This window comes from Colobus angolensis, unplaced genomic scaffold, assembly GCF_000951035.1.
Source record: "Colobus angolensis palliatus isolate OR3802 unplaced genomic scaffold, Cang.pa_1.0 Scaffold99, whole genome shotgun sequence".
In the NCBI taxonomy this organism is placed as follows: Eukaryota; Metazoa; Chordata; class Mammalia; order Primates; family Cercopithecidae; genus Colobus; species Colobus angolensis.
The window spans coordinates 2803417-2811037 of NW_012123931.1; the positions used below are offsets into that span (position 1 = coordinate 2803417).

General features: G+C 50.3%; 1 pseudogene; it reads right to left on the reverse strand.

The window, feature by feature from the left end:
- The window catches only part of LOC105505135, a 117670-nt pseudogene that overhangs the window by 4548 nt on the left and 105501 nt on the right, over window positions 1-7621 (reverse strand).

Consider the following 7621-nt stretch of genomic DNA (forward strand, 5'->3'; position numbering starts at 1 on the left):
CAATGGTAGCCAATTTCCAAGCCATGTCAGATAGAGAGCACTGTGGGTGGCTGACAATGGGCACTCCTCCCTCTTGGCTGATGGGAAACCTGAGGCTCATGGAGATGACAAGACTTGCCAGCTGCTGGCACAGACCTCTTTCCCTCTGCCTCAAAGCTCTTCCATCCACCCACCTCCCTGTGGCATTCTAAGCCACCCCACAGCCCTCTGATGCCAGTCCTGCTCCCAGGTCACACCAGCCCCATCTTACCCATCTGGTGTTTGAGTCTGGACAAGCTCCTCTCCAGCTCCTGTATCCGATGTATGTGATGCTTCTTCTCCTCCTTCAATGTGTGAGCCTGCCCAAAGCACAGGGGGAAAGGGCCCTTGAGAGAGGGGCTGGTGGCTGGACAAGCTACCATCTCCCTCTCTGACCCCACCTCCACAAAGCCCAGACCCATGACCACCTCTGGCTGTACTAGTCCCATTTTACAGATGCCCAGAAAGATCCAGTGACCCATCTAAGGTGGGGCTGAAGGGTCAGGTCTCACCTCCACTGACATTTTCCGCATCCTCTCCTGCCACCGGGCCCTCTCTCCTTTTATATGTTGAGCATATTCATCTCTCTCTAGTTGGACTTGTTTAAGTGACTCTGTCACCTGCAAGAATAGGCACAGAAGTTAAGAAGGGCTGTCACTGGTCCTCACCTGCTCCTGGTCAGCTGGGATCATCTTCCCTCCACATACCTCCCTCTGCAAAGCCTCACCTGTGTCATGTGTGCGTTCAGCAGCGCCCGCTCCTTTCTGGTCTGCTGTAACTGCCGCTGGAGGACTGCTTCACTGTGGCTCGAGGACCAGATGGTGAAGAGTGAGAAGTTTTGATCTGTGGAGCCCGGGCAGTGACCCTTAAAAGGGCTAGGGCTCAGCTCAATATACAACTTGGTCCGTAAAGATCAAGGCATTTCCAAGCCCGTGGCCTGGTTTTTAAAAGAACTCAAAGTTGGAGGGAACAGGGAAAGAGATCGAACTTGCAGCTGGCTAACGGAGGCCCAGAGAGATCAGATAACATTGCTATTGTTATTACTGTTATTAATGCCACTGTTTGAACCTTTATGGAGTGCTTCACCAGGTTCCATACTAGCAATCCCATGTAATCCTCACAACCACCATATGAGACAGTTACTAGGATAACCTCTATTGTGTAGATGAAAAACATGGAGTGTTCGAGGTTAAGTGCTTGCCTAAGATCACTGAGACAGAGCTGGGGTTTGAACACCCAGGACTATCCAATTCTCTAAGCCTATTTTCCTTGCTGGGGGTGGGGGCACAGAAAGGAAGGGGAAATTAATCTTTTGTTCACTTTTTGAAAGGATGATACATTCGCATAGTCCAAAACTCAGAAGGTACAACATGGAAGTGTCTCCCAGCCACCCTATTACTCTCTCCTGAGGTTTTTGCGAACCCTTGGAGACATGTTTCATGTATATTATCATAGTATGTACACACACACAGACACACACACACACACACACAGACACACACACACCCCTTTCCTCTCTCTACAGAAATGGTAACCTACTAAAGGTACTCTTCTGTACCTTCACAGTACAAGTACCCAATACCCCACTACCCCACCTAGGATTTGGCCAAGGCCACAGCCAGGTAAGGGCAGGGCAGGCACTTGGCCTTCAAGCTGTGTGTGCAGTGCTCACTCCCCGCAGTGCCCCTCAACTCACCCACAGCAGCTGACCCAGCCCCAGGCTGTCTCTAACAACCACACACAATAGCAGCTAGAAATGAGCATGTTGCCTTCTGGGCAGGACACTGCATCCTGCAGAAGGGACCTTTACACTCTCTCCTCCATGTGGGAAGCCAGGCTGCCAGGGGATGGGGCAGTTGGTTGGACTCACCCTGTCCTCTTCCTGCTGCTGTGTAGACACAGCAGAGAGAGCCCGCTCCAATTCTTGAATACGCTGTAAGGAGTATTGCAGGCAGCCGGCCAGATCCTTGGACTCTTCTGTAATGACAGAGGTTGAGATGGGGCCCAAAGGACTCCCCCTAAAGACCTGTCAAAGTGCCAGGTTGAAGGATGATGGGGTGCCCTGATTCCCACCTTCGAAGTGTCTGGCGGCACGTTTAGTATGGTAAAGGGTGGTCTTCACGTCTGCCTTTTCTAGCGTGAGGATGTTGATTGTCTGAAATTGAATGTTTGGGAGAAAAGCCAAGCAAGTGCTGAAAGAGAAGGAAAGAAACATTCTCCGGAAGACAGGAGAAAACTCCCCACCCTCCACTCACCTCTAACTGCTCTGTTTGTGCTTTGTTTATTTCATTGTTTGCTTTCTTTTCCTGTAGGAAGAGGAAGACAGAGCTCTTACGACGGGGAGGCAGAGATGGCACAGCAAGAGACATGCCCCCAGAATGCCACCAATGCCCCAGCACAGGCCCACCCATGGGACCAGGTTATCAGGGACCCTGTGGGGATGTGGTGGAACCTGAGGGACGTGCCTTCTTCCCCCGGCTGGGAGTGGGTGAGACGAGACTGAGGCCTCTACATCTGAGTGCCCCCCAAACCCAGCAGTCATGTTGTGAGCAAACAAAGAAATCACATTACTTCTTCCAGCTGATGTTCCACTTGTTTCTTCTGTTGTTTCTGTGGGGACAGTCAAATTCAGGTGACTGAGGGTGGCTCCCTCAACTCTATACCCCAGGAAGCAGTAGGCAGGGGCCAGGAAAGAATTTTAAAGACAACACTCTCAGACCGAATGGCAACACGAACTGGTCAACACTCCTCAAGCTCGCAAGGACAGAGGATTTGGGTCTTTGTTGGTTTTTGCCCATAGCCACAAACTCAAAGTCTGAATCTAGATTCTCTCGAAAGGACAGTAACATAAACCTCTAGAGACAGAGTCTGAGAAAGGCCCACACTTCTGCCAGCTTGTGATTGAGAAAGGTGTGTTCATTCAACAAACATTTACTGAGCAAATACAAGCCAGGCACAGTTCTTCACAGCAGATACAGAATGGAAAAGGACAGACAGGAGCCCTTGGCCCTCAGGTTTACATTCTAGGAGGCTTTAAATCTCAGACTCTCAGAGCTAACCAAGACCTTTGATGCTCTACCTCCTTCGGAAACACCAGCGCAAGGAGGAGAGGTGGCTTGTCTAGACTCAAAGAGCAAATTAGGGACTGAGTCACGGCAGAAATACAGGGCCCCTGACAAACCGTCAGGCTAGTGCTTCCCTGAGAGGTGACAACCCCAGGGCGTGTGTGGCAAGGACTGGAGCAGGGGTGTCTGGAGAAGAGAGAGTCAGCAAAGAGGGCAGTGACAGAAGAGCCATGCTGCATGCTCCTTGCTCTGGGGTCCCTCCAGGTGAGGCCTGGGTGCCACAGCTCCCCATTTGCCTTTGGCACCAGGGGACCCAGCCCTTTCTTCAGAGCCCCAAGGGGAAACTAAAGCCCAGGATTGGCAGCGTGGAATCACAGGACCCCACTGGACTCTTACCAGTGATTCTATGTTTTCATAGAGTTGATTGATTGTTGTGGAGCTTGAGTCCAGGGCTACTTCCAGTTCTTGGTTCTGGCTCTGAGGCGCATGCAGAGAGGAGGAGTTGGAGGAGGATTGTGGGAAGAGGTAGAGAGAACAATCATTAGGGCTGGGGTATGTGTGGGCTGTCTCAGCTGGCAGAGGGGCTCACCTCACCCAGCCCCCACTGTGAGAGGAGGTTGGAGGGCTGGCCTGCAGGGTCACTGCACCTTGACTCAGGGCCTCTTACCTCCAGATCCTTCAGGGTAGCAGATGACACAGGAATAATAAAAAAGAGAAATTAAAAAAAAAAAGAAAACTTACAGGGAAACAGTTATGGATATAGAAAAAGTATAAAAACAGCAAAGGGGCTGGGCACACTGGCTCACAAATGTAGTCGCAGCACTTTGGGAGGCTGAGGCGGGTGGATCACTGGAGGTCAGGAGTTCAAGACCAGCATGGCCGGTATGGTTAAGCCACGTCTCTAATAAAAATACAAAGATTAGCCGGGCATGGTGACAGGTGCCTGTAATCCTGGTTACTAAGGAGGCTAAGGCAAGAGAATCACTTGAACCTGGGAGGCAGATGTTGTAGTGAGCCAAAATCATACCACTGTACTCCAGTCTGGGTGACACAGTGAGACTCTGTCTCAAAAAAAAAAAAAAATCCCCAAATCCCACATGCCTGCTGTGTACGTTATTCTCAAGTTACTTTTAAACTTTAAGCTCTCACCATTTCCAAGATGATAAAAGATGCAGGGAAAGAGAAAACCCAATCAATCAAGCAGGTGAAGAAGCAGACATAAACAGGATGAAGGTTAATGGCAGCAACATAAAACAAAGCAGAAGCAAAGTATCCCCCAAACCAGAGAAGCCTCAGGGGCATGCACAGCTGGAGACAGCAAGCCAGAGAGGGGTCTTGGCAATGCCTCACCTTCCACTTGTGCAATGAGGGAGCGCTACCCCACTGGAATGGTTAAGGTTGGACACCAGCACCTTCAGAATGTCCTGAATCTATAGGAGGGGACAAGGGAAAAACAAGGGCAGGGGGAGAAAGACAGAAGTGGCTTAGAGAGAAACAAAAAAGTCTGGGGAGGAGGAAGATGTGGGTTCAGGTAAATGAAATGCTGAGGAAGAGCAGAGGAGATTGAAACCATGGCCTGTGCCATTCTTCCAAATGGCCACCTGCTGCCTTGCCAGGGGCAAGAACAAATAGATGGAAATGTTCCCTGAGCGATGCAGTCACAAGGTGGAGTCATCTGACCAAGACAGCTCTTAATACGCTCACTGGACCCCTCTCCTCAGGCCCAGGACATGGACGATGAATCTGGTAGAGCTCCAGACCTCCACCTCTATTAAAAAACCAGACTCCTGACTAAGGGTTCACTTGAACTAAGGGGGCTCCAGCTCAAAAACAAGTTTGAAAGACAGTGATCTTATCCAGTGTCATCTTACAATGGAGAAAACTGAGACCCAGGGTAAGAAGTGATTTTTATGTGGTCACCCAGCAAGCTGGTGGCAAGTTAGATCTTCTCTTACTTCTAGTGCCTGGGGGTCTCCTCACCACACCCAGAGCCCCCTTCTGTGACTCCTAAAGGGACAGCTTGATAGCAAGTGGCTGTACTCATTGGCCCAGCTCCCCCTTGAGACTGGGGATCAGGAAAATCAAACAGCAATGACCATTTCCTGGGTATCCTGGGTGTTCACAGCAGGACATGTTCTAGGGATTAACATAAAAACAACAACAATATGGAATATCATTTAAACTTCAGAAATGAAAATCAAACAACACTACCCCTATTTTACAGATGTGAAAAGAGAGGCCCAAAGAGCTCAAGCAACTTGCCATAAATCAGATCCCTAGCCAATGGAGAGGCAGGATTCAAACCCAGAATTCTTAATCAGTACCCAGCAATCTTAACAATTACCGTCTACTGCACCCTTGGGCCCCCTGTCCCCAGGAGCCTGGCCAGCCAAGACTCACATCCCCAGGTGAGTGGCAACCACCAGAAGTGGTTGTCTCAGGGCTACTGCCAGTTTTCTTCTTTTTTGTCTTCACTCCTGCCAGAACACCAGGGCTGTTCCTCTGCTGATATTCTTTTAGCTGTGGGAAAGAAGAGCAGTAATACTCATGAAGACTACCAGCCCCTACAGCCACATCCCTCTTTACAGTTTTACAAAATACTCTTATACACCATCTGATTTAATGCCACCAACAACTGTACAAGGTGTTTTCACAATCACTTACTGATTGAGAGGGATGGATATTATGGCTAAGAAAATGGGAGGGTGGGCAATAATGTGACTTAAACTCAGTCTTCTGACTCCAAGCTCTGGGGTTTTGCCATGAATCAGCAGCTGCCAGAAACCAAAATCAGAGCCAGAGGTAGAAAACTAAACATTAAGTAGGCAGGAACTGCACACTGTGTGCTTTGGAGTCATACATCCTCACACGTCTGTAAGTGTGAAGAAGTGCACCAGGACCTCTCAAACTTTTATATCCATGTGTCCTCATGGCAGAAGGCAGCTTTTTTGTTAAATCTTGGAATTTATCAGAAAGAGGACAACCCAAGTCTCATTTCAGAGAGAAGTCCGGTATACTCTTAGAAACGTACGTGACTGTCATCCCTAAGTACATTAACGTTTTTTCTCTCTCAAGAGAATCAAGGAAAACTGATGCTTCAGAAAGATCGCCCACATTTATCCTGTGGCACTCAAAGTACCCCAAGTTGAGATGATATGAGGAAGATTCAAGCTGTCAAGTTCAGTTTCCGAAGATCCATTCCACAGAAGATAAGCAAATCTCACTTCAGAGACCAGTGACTGAAGGGCAGTCTGGTCCCAGAACTGTGGAGAATTAAAATATGAGGTGGAGAACTCAGAAAAATATGTTAAAGTCTCTCTGGAGAGTAGAAGGCTGGGAGAAAACCAAACCAAACCCATTCTCCCATTGCCACCCAGAGATACTGTCAACATTTGAGCTCACAGGGGAAGTGTAGGCTTTTCACAAAGTCAATGTCTATGCAAAGGGAGTAAGGCAACCTGAAACCTGTTGCTCCTAAGTCCCATAGTCCCCATTCCCCTTCCAGCTGGAAATTTGTGCTGTGGCCAGAGGAACCAGAAATGGAGCGAGAATACTTAGGGGACTGGGTTGTAAGATTATAGGCCAGTCTTGCAGCAGTAATGACAGTTCCTAGGGGGACTGTGACATCACTACATTCCACTCCTCCTGGGGATGGGGGGAACCACATCAGTGCAATGGCTGAGTTCCTGATCCATGATGGGGGAGTGGGATGTAGGGCTGGTGCCCAGGTCCTTGGAGATGCCAGTCCAAAGAGCCCAGGGGGGTCTGGCTTAGGTCAGCAGGAGGGGAGAGTACAGTCTGCAGCAGGAAACCCCAGGACTCACCAGTCCAAAGTCACCCGGGGATGACTGGCGATGGTGGGGCCTGGGGCTGGGGGACACAGATCCTTGGACAGCTGAGCCCAAAGATCCCAGGGAGGTTGGGCTTGGGGCAGCAGGATGTGAGGGGCAAGTATGGAGCAGGGAGCCCCAGGAGTCACCTGCCAAAAGTCACCATGGGGCAACTGGTGAGGGCAGAGGCTGGGCTGCTTGCTGAGGGGGCAAGGCTGACTGATGAAACTTTGGTGGGGGCAGCCCCGAGGTGCCAGTTTTAGGGGGCCCAGACCAGTGTGCCTCAGGCTACTCTGGCAGTGGTCTTGTCATCGGACGGCATCTCTAGCTAGGTTGGGGGGCCATGACCTGTTGTGTCTTACCTTTTTCTTGGCTGCTGCCAATTGACTCTGTTGAGTCTCTTCTAACATCATGGGGTGGGGAGGGAGGCAAAGTTGGGGCCACATCAGCGAACACCTCCAGTCACCTACCAGGCGGCTGTGTGACTGAGCCAGAGGAGGCGTAACCAGGGCCCCACTAGAATGCAGAATGGGAGCGTGGCCTTAATTCTCCAAGCCCATTGGTCAATGAGAAAGATGAAAGGGAGAGGAGGCGTGGCCAGGGAGCAGTGTGTCCAGAGGAACCTGTGGCATCACAAGGAAAGCTGCCTATGCAACTGCTGTCCCCGCCCACTTGGGGAGAGGGGCGGGGCCTGCCTACTCCAGGAGG